Source organism: Nannobrachium achirus (assembly GCF_963921795.1).
Source record: "Nannobrachium achirus genome assembly, chromosome: 8".
NCBI lineage: Eukaryota > Metazoa > Chordata > Actinopteri > Myctophiformes > Myctophidae > Nannobrachium > Nannobrachium achirus.
Window position 1 is genome coordinate 15,405,237 of NC_137817.1, and position 10,433 is coordinate 15,415,669.

A 10,433-nucleotide genomic window follows, 5' to 3' on the forward strand; every position below is an offset into this window, starting at 1 on the left:
TGCTGCAAGCTTACTTTTCTTTTGTATTGTGTTAAAAACACATTTGAAAATGTTCTTTTCTGGAGGTCCCTGGCAAAAACATTTTCAGACAGGGGTCTTTGCCCATGTATATGAATTTGGGGGTTCTTGGCACAAAACAGTTTGAAAATGACTGATTTAGAAGGCATTTGTAGAATGGGCCTCATGTCTTGATGGGTTTTAAGTTAACACGTGTGTGTGTGTGTGTGTACCTTTTTTTTCAGATGAGGGTCAGTCGGAGAGGGGCGTGAGGAGCTACCAAGTTCAGATCCCTCCACCACCTGCCTTCACTTTATCTCCTGGTCCTTTATCTCCTGTTGGTGGGATAACACCGTCACCTTTAGCCACCGTCATCTTTAATGAAGGTTACAGTTGGCTTTACATACAGTAACAGTCAGCAGTGGTTCTCAAATGAGGTCTGGGGACCCACAGGGGTCCTCCTTGAGGAGGTCACAGGGTGTCCCCAGCAATAAGATGGCATTCCAAATCTGTTTAACCAGTTTAATACCTTTATATGACTATCTGATTTACAAGCTGCTGATGCTTGTAGATTGGCAAACTTTGGGGGGAGAATAGAAACGTCTAGAAAGATCTTACGCAAATCTTCTTTGATGGGGGTCCCTGACATGGTATATGTGGGTCTGCTTCTAAATACATCAGCAGAAGCATGTCAATTTGGGTCCTTGACATGACAATATTTGAGAACCACTGACATACAGAAGGATTGGAACAGATGTTCAAAAGTTTGTGCAGCATTTTCATAATGATATTGCAAAGATAGTTACTGATCAGATTGCAGAAACATGCTGAAAGGAAAAAATGCATTTTGTGAAATTATAAAACAATTACATATATTTATGGCTAATAATATAAATGTATACATTGAAGGATGGCTAGTTTAATTTATTCTGTACATGGACAGTCAAATATAGTGTTCATTTAACTATGTACGAAGGCGCCATAAAGAAAATACGTTTTGAGAGCATTAAACCAGTGTGTGGATATTTTACCTTCTTGATTCTTGCCTTATGTCCAGCACCTGGCCTAAAGTGCACTCAATCTCCCTTATGCATTCAGCTGTGCACAGGTTAGATGTGTACTTGCCAGTCAAATCAACACAGGATTTTAGGTTATATTTGTGTCCTCATCTTCTCCATTTCAGCCACCTCCCCTACAGTGTCTCAGGCCAGGTTCGTCAGCTATGAAGGGAAGTTGCAGCGTGATCCTGGTCTGACGGCATGCCCCTCCTGTCAAATCCAGGTCAACACTCAGATCACGTACTGCACTGGAACACACGCATGGCTGATGTGCTTCTTGTTTATATTGTGTGGGTGAGGAAAACACACCAATGCATGCACACGTGTTTACTGACATGAGAACAAAAGATTTTGAGCTAAATTTGATAAATTAAGCATAGTGTATGCACAACACGTAAGAATACTTGTGTGTTTATGTCTGCTGATTCAAGCTAATTGTCGATGTATTGCTATTGTACTACTATTGTATCCCTATGGGGGGTTTTGCTTAGCCTCGTAAACCAGACTCTTGAATTCGAATCAGAAGGCAGGAGGAGTCAGTTTATTAGGCTAGGTTTTGCTTTGTGTTCCCTGGTTTTTGCATAGCTGCTGCTTGAACAAAATACAAGGAACATCTCTGAACACAGAGCCCTTTAACGCAAAGTTTAACTGTATTCCATTTGTTGCAAATGGTTTAAATCTACTTTGACGTGAGTGTTCCTGACTAAAATGCCAAAAAACAACTTTCTCTTGTGAGGGCCAGTTCAATTATCCTCACTAGTCATCACATTTGAGGACATTGGCCCTCAAACACACACCCTCTAGTTAGTTTTCATACAGTAGGTCACATGCATTTATACATTCACAAGATGTGGATTGGCCAACTTGTGTTGTGTGTTTCTCCCTGTAGGATGTGGTTCGGTTGCTGTTTGATCCCGTTCTTCGTTGACCATTTTAAGGATGTCTACCACACTTGCCCGCGCTGTCAACGAGTCCTTCACATACACAGGACGACCTGCTGCTCATGACTGCTAGAAACACACACACAAGCCCATATGCATGCTCAGACCAATTTCTAGAAACACACACAAGCCCATATGCATGCATGCAAACAGACACACACACACAGACCCATTTCTTAGAGCGGCAAGTCATAGCTGCGGTGTCAAGTGGCACCGCTTCGCACAGCGACAACGCAGCTACACGGCAGCGCTCTGGGAAAAGTTCTACATCACGTTGGTGTACATAATTTGGCCTGAGGTGGGAGGACGTTTTTGAAAGTTGCTAATTGGATGAATTAAGATGGTGAAGGATGAGTCCTGAGAAGGAAGTCCCATGCCAAGGCCTGCTGGTGGATGGACTTGGAAAGATGTAAACTTGAGATATGACAAAGTTGAGTCTGAATGAGATAAAGAAAGAAATATATAAAATGTGGTTTCAAACATTTTGCCGTACACGGACTGCACTGCCACTAGATTGATGTTTGGGTTTGTTCTGGATATCACGGGTTGGACCTGGCACCTGTATAGTGTAAATTAACTGAGGTCAGCTCCATACATGAAGGAAGGAAGGAAATTATGTTCAATCACGTAATCTTGTATTTTATCTAGGTTTTGCAATGTCTAAAAAATTTAAAATAAATATTTTTGGTAAAATGTTCGTTCTTCAAGAGTGTTTTCTTAATATCTCCCCCCCCCCCCCCACCACCAGACAGTATCAACAATTGTGCCATATTTTTAAATATGATTAGAAAACTTATGGTAATATGAATGAGAAAACTAATATGGTAAAACATTCTCACAAACTTGTTTATAAAATGACATTTTTAGATCTGACAGAAGGTCAATTTACAACTGATCAACCAAATGGGAGAATGCTTTTCTTGAAGTCACAGAGGCTTGAATAGCAGATCTCACCACCTCTGCTATAGGAAGGGAATATCTTCGAAATGGTGTCCTATCCTGGAATAAATTCAAAACATTTCTTCAATGGTTTTGTAAAGGTGTCTAGTAACACATCTCACAAAGAATGAAAATAATTTTCCCTTGAGAATCCGTTACAGCTGCTGAAAGTTTTACCTTTACAAACACATTGGTGAAGACATTTTTTTTGTAAGGAATTTATTCCAGGACTTTTTAAGATATCATCTGAACCACATGAACCCCAACATCTCTATTCTGATATATAATAGGTGAAACTATAAGCATACGAAGAGAGCTTATGGATTGTGCGAATTGAGAAAGATTACATTAATTTCTAGACATCACAAACTTAGACTTAAAATAATACAATAAAAATGTGTCTACTATCTCCACAGGCCCCCCTGACAGACTATCGTGGCCCTACAGGTGGTTGCTGTCTTCCCCTGCCTGATGTGGATGGGGTATCAACAGTGAGGGGTGAGAATGGGACATGGGGATTGCTGATTCAAGCTGAAAAATGATCTGAGAATATGAAATAACTTAAGCATTTTTAATAGATATCATGAACCTTTGTGTCTGTATGCGTGAAGGGTTTCAATTTCTCCTGAAGTCTACACAATTGCTATAGTATATGTTTTGACCACCAGATGGTGGTCTTTACCCACTGCTGTAATCACACAGTGGTAAGGAGTTCCACTTTAAAGCTGAAACACTGATTCTTGGTTGACATTACAACTAATCTAAGTATGGGTAGATTGGAACACCACCTATATCAGATATCAGGTCAATAACATGCTCATGTAAGTGTCCATTCCATGCTTAAGTATTATATTGCATTACTTAGAAGTCTTAGAATTAGATATTAAGCCATTTAAGCCATCTATAGATTACAATAGGCCTGCCTTTTGTGGATTTAGGTATGCCTGTTCTACTGTCTCTACTATAGGCCTGCCGCCTACATTTTGTAATATCTGATGACTTAAAGCAACCCCTATAGTATTTATAGGAACTCACAAATAGAACTCACGATTTACCAAGCAACAATGTGAGCATTTTCTGTATGTCTTTGTTAGCATAAGCCACAGTTATTTCAATTACTCCTTAAAATGTTGCTCCTTTTGTTCACCATTCTCTGTTCCTTGATGTGTCAAATATTAATATTGTAATAGTATACCATTTATACACTATACTAGTCTGTTGCTTTGAGATTTTGCTCCAGATCTATACAGTACCCATGCATGAACAAAAATGTCAAAGATGTCAAAGAAAAAAGCATGGTTCTCTTTGATAATAAGTTTAATGAGTCATAACAGACATGTAAGGCCGTGACATGGGGAAGCAAGCAAACACTCTGTGGTTTTAAAAATAAAGTTGAGATGAGGATGTGAAAACTGGTGGTTACAGCTCTGCACGACATGCAGAATTGTGAAGAATCGACCATGAGAAAAAGCTGTGGTTACTATAGACCATTGTTTCTCAAAGTGAGCTCCTTGTGGGGTTCCATGGGGTCCCCAGCAAAGGTAATTAATATCACAACCATTTTAACAACTTTATCCATTTATATGTTAGAATATAGAGATGCAAGCTTGTAATCTGCTATTTTAGAAAATGTTTGAAACAAATGCAAACACTGCAAATTAATGTTACCCATTACAAACATGTACTTAAACATGAATGCATTCCTTTGTTCACAATATTGTACAGCAAACTTTGCTTATACCTATAAATGTTAACACTCTGTTGATTTCATTGTTATTAAGAAGTGGACACAACTTGTGTATTATTAACTTATTATCAGTATTAACCCCATGAATACTGGCGTCTCTATTGATTCTGGGATGAACATTGCGTGAACAACTTGTGGTGAAAAGACGAAGAGTATGTGTTGGGGAAAGGAGGGGGCAGAGTATAGAGTCATGGGCAGTGGTGTAAAGTAACTTAGTACATTTACTTAAGTAATGTACTTAACTACAGTTTTTAGGTTTTTGTACTTTACTTGAGTATTTCCAATTTCCAGTACTTTTACTTCTACTCCACTACATCTCCAATCCAAATATTGTACTTTTACTCCACTACATTTATTTGAAAACTTAGTTACTAGTTACTTTGCAGATATAAATTATAATATTAAAAACATACATTTACAACTTTAGTCCTATTTAGGCTATTTGAAAATAGCCGATCTACAAGCTTGTACAGTAGATCTGCTATTTTCAAACATTTTGTACTTTTACATTTTGTACTTTTTACTTTTGCATTTTCATACTTTTAAGATATTTAAAGGGATATTTCACTTTCAAAAAATACTTTTTGTAATTTTATCATCTAATCAGGCTTTTATGAACACCCTGAACAGTTTTTAATTGGCTTGATTGAATATTTAGATATTTGATGTAAATGTTACCAGGCCCTCCAGGCCCAAGGCCTCTCCCCATACACACCCATTGTAACTTCAAACTTCATTTTAACCATGATAGATTCATTAAAAACACCTATTATTTTTTCTGGTGACTCATAATACCCTCCTAATATGTGAGCAGGCCGTGTTCTTTCAATAACTCTTTTCATTTATTTTTAATAATAATTTTTTTGTATTTCATTTTTTTTCATTTTCCCAAATAATTATTAAAAATAAATAGATAGATAGATAGATAGATAGATAGATTAAAAAAAAGTTATCGAAAAACACGGCCTGCTCACGTATTAGGAGGGTAGTATGAGTCACCAGAAAAAAAAGAATGGGTGTTTTTAATGAATCTATCATGGTTAAAATGGAGTTTGAAGTTACAATGGGTGTGTGTATGTGGAGAGAGGCCCTTCCACTGCTCCCTGTTGAAAGTGGAATATCCCTTTAAGTACATTTTGAATTCCCGGACTTTTACCTAAGAGAGTATTTCTACATTGCAGTATTGAATCTATTGATACTTATAGTTAGTACTTTTCCACCACTGGTCATGGGGTACTCGGTCAAAGTATAGGGTTTAAGTTATTAATTACATTTTGATTTCACAGATAAAGAGGTTGGCATGGGAACAGGTAATGTCATTCCATCTATCTAAAGGGTCAGGTGTGAAGTCTGTGAGCATGTAGTTCTCAGCACAATCTTCTTGTCCTCCACTATTATCAGGTTGTGGACGAAACCAGAAACTGTCAAGACAGAGTACAGCCAAACACATTTTTATTTTCCACAAAAACCTGACAGAATTCAAATTCCTTTGTCTTAACACTTATGTTGCAATGATTTTTTCTCTTCAATGTCTCGCGTTGCCATGGTTACCATAGACTTCCATGTAATTGTGCAATTGTGTAAAAAGTGCACACCCATGCCTAGATGATGCACCACATGTGTAGATGCTGTTCACAGCTTTCAAACAACAAAATCCGCTTGGAAATCCGTTCAGGCATTCATGATTTATGGGCCATTATGTTTTCTTCAGATGTAAACAAACATGGCTGCCATGTTTGAAAGAATGGGTTGGTATGGGGGTTAAACATGCAATTTCGCGATCGCGATCATGCCTAATACATTTCTGGAGGTCCAAAAAAAAAATTTGAAAAAAAAAAATTTGATTTTTTTTTTTTTTTTTTTTTTCAAAAACGGCCCAAACTCGGGAAACTCGGGGTTGGCACAGCGTTGGTATCAATACAAACTCAGGAAACTCGGGGTTGGCACCAGATGTGTTAAAATGTGACGCTAGTTTCTTGCATAATCATTTGCAAGGTGATGATAGCTTTGGAGTGAAAATTCAACTCCAATTCAGCTCCAGTTGGAATTTCCAATTAACTTTTAAGCTATAGCTATTTAAATAAATACTTAAGTACATCATCCAAGGATAACTAATATCAGACATATAGTCTAGTCTATCATTTTTGATACCTTGTTTGATTGTTGAGCGGTGTTCCATCTACCCATTTCCACACTCCTTCTTCAACTCGGTCGGTCAGACCAATCCAGACTCTCTTGTCAAGTGAAACCACAAATTTCTACAGCAAGAAACATGAATTATGAAGTGATGCAACTGTATGAACAATGAACATTTCAATCTTTTTCTTTACCTGCAAAAAAAAAAAAAAAGAACACAGCTGGATTGCCGTGGAAACTGAGTTGCAGTTTATATATTTATTGTAGAATATATCTATCTACCAGTAAGACTCCCTAATCGGGAGATAAGCGACCGTTGGTCGCTTATCTCCACAAATAGGCCAAAAGTTTGTTTTACCAATTATTACACTATATGTGAACATTTACATCAACAAATCCCAAGTACTATGCAGAACGACCCATTTCAAGTTTTTAATGTACAACAATATTTAGAAAATAGGTCTACAAGCTCACAATGCTACGCATTGTCCTCGTCCCTTATATTCCCATAGGTTATATGGAGATCTCAGTGTTTGTCAGTCCTTGTTCATTTATGCCCATATATGGTCATCTCTATATCTACTGTAACAGTCCTTGTCCCTTTATGCCCGGAGATCTCTTAATTGTAAGTCCTTGTCCCTTTTATGCCCATATGGATATTCCTGATGTCATCAGTATATGAACATATATGGGCTTTCTGATATGCCCATATATGGAGATCTCTTAACTGTAAGCCCTTGTCCCTTTTATGCCCATATATGGATATCCCTGATGTCATCCGTATATGCCCATATATGGGCTTTCTAATATGCCCATATATGGAGATCTCTGTATCTCCATATATGGGTATAAAAGGATACTTCAGGTCTGACATCAGGTTTGTTTATATTGGGTTGCTAGGTTTGACATCACAAACTCCATGGGCCATCTGACCTAGAAATCTATATTTGGGCATAGATGACTCATCGTGACCTCATCATGATTTCAATCGCTATAAAAGGACTCTCAGTGACATACACTCTCCACAGATAAAGCAGTCAACCAGCCTACCAGTCAACCCATTCTTTGATTACTTTGTACAACTAGATTAACTTTTCAATGGCATCCCCACTGGAATTGACCGAAATGTACGACAGACAATGCCGGTCTTATACCAGGAAAGAAGCATTTCTTCGACTCAGACCTTATCGCCAGGGTTGGCTTATAGCAGCTGTCGGTAGATAACGCCGGTCTTATATAAGGGTCATTTGTGTACGGTGTGATTTGCCATGGTTACTCATTGAAGTTGAATCTCCATATATGGAGATAACCTACGCATCACACTAAGTCTGACCTCACCAGCCCATATTTGGGCATGAGCAACTTATGTCTCCATATATGGAGATATGATGACATCACACAGTCCTCAGCCGATGATGTGGCGTGATGTCATACAATACACAAACGAGCCCAGATATGAGCAGGGCAAAGGTGTGACGTGTGACGTGTGACTGACCGACCGACCGACCGACGGACGGACGGCCGGTGGAGGTTTTGATACTAAACTGCGACCTTACGGTCGCAATAAATGCGAGAAGTCTCTGCGTGTCTGCGTGTGTGTCTGTAATCCACGTATCTCGAGAACCGTTCGTCCCACCGGCTTCAGATTCGGCACGCACGTTCTCCGCCGTGGCGCGGAGTGCAGTGCCGGGCCTCGACTCGACCCGACGCACGTTTTTTCCGAAACGGCGCAAAACGTTCGGAATCTCCTTATGCGGAGCTGATTGTTGACATCAGGCTGTTCCGGAGGAAATCATGTCATTGTGACATCACTTCATAAAAGGCTCTGACATCACGTACACCACATGACCCCACACTCCTATGACAACACGGGCATATTTACATTGTTCCCGAGTTGGCCAGGGCGCCGACTAGACGCTCGGCCGCCCATCTCCATATATGGGCATAAATGGACGTATCGGCGCAAGTGCTGACTCATTGTGACATACAATGGACGCAATCTCCGTATATGGGCATAAAGGGGACACAGATACAGAGATCTCCATATGGGCATATGGGCATTCTGACATCACTTCTGCTGACTCAAAGACAAACAGGCAAACAGATGGTCAAAACGGGTCCTACAGAGATCTCCATATATGGGCATATTTACATTGTTCCCGAGTTGGCTAGGGCGCCGACTAGACGCTCGGACGCGCATCTCCATATATGGGCATAACGGGTCCTACAGAGTTCTCCATATATGGGCATATTTACATTGTTCCCGAGTTGGCTAGGGCGCCGACTAGACGCTCGGCCGCACATCTCCATATATGGGCATAAATGGATGTATCGGCGCAAGCGCTGACTCATTGTGACATAAAATGGACGCAATCGCCGTATATGGGCATAAAGGGGACACAGATACAGAGATCTCCATATATGGGCATATGGGCCTTCTGACATCACTTCTGCTGACTCATTCTGACATCACTCCTGTACTTTGCACGTGTTGAATCTCTATATATGGAGATAACCGACGCATCTCACAAGCCATGGGCATAAATGGACACACGCAAACAGATGGTCAAAACAGATCCTATGACAACAGGTATAATGGGGTTTGCATTAAAGGGCGGGGCATTCATCCCCTATTTACATTGTTCCCGAGTTGGCCAGGGCGCCGACTAGACGCTCGGCCGCCCGAGCTTCTAGTATTCTATTAATTCTAGTCCATTCACTCATTTGTTCCACTTTCAGTGGGGCCTCTAGGAAGGGCATAGCGTCAAGGGGAACCGTACAGAGGCTCTTTTCAATGTTCAGCCAACGGGTATATGTTGCATCTTGGAGCCAAATGGTCAGTGGTTTCAGCTGTGCTGCCCAGAAATAGTGCCTTAGGTTTGGGAGTTTCAATCCCCCATTCTGTTTAGAAAGTTGTATTGTTTTTAGTCTTACTCTTGGGCGTTTCCCCTGCCATATAAATTTTGAGATCAGTCTGTCCAATTTATCAAAAGTAGATTTAGGGATATCTAAAGGGAGCATCTGAAACGGATAAAGCAGCCTAGGCAAAACGTTCATCCGTATACTTTCTATTCGACCCAGAAGTGAAAGGGGAAGCACTGACCATCGATTTAAATCTTCACTGATATTCCGAATTAATCTTGTATAATAGTATTGTATAGATTATCTAAGGATTATTCTATTAATTCTAATGGGCAGTGTAGACTATAGGGGAGAAAAGAGCAAACCAACTACAGTTGCAACTCAGGTCTGTTTAAGATAGAGGGTTTAAGCGGTTAAAACGTTACAAATTCAGTACTTCCATATACTGTATATTGTTGTAGCATGTTTCTGTACCTCAAGGCTCTACTGGTATAAGGCTATCAGTATGTGTGTCACTTTTTGCTGACACCACCTCCTGCCACAGTGGGGAAATAAATGTTTTTTTATCTTTCATTCACGGAACATGCATTGTGGGAGAGAGACACTGGTGAAACAACCCCATACAGTAGCCTATGATTGATTGATTATGAGAATCAGTGTGCACAACTATGGAAGACAGTCAAACAGTGGAAACCAATCAATTGAAATAAAGACAGAATAGTAAAATAGCAGTATAGTCTCTCTGTCTGTTTT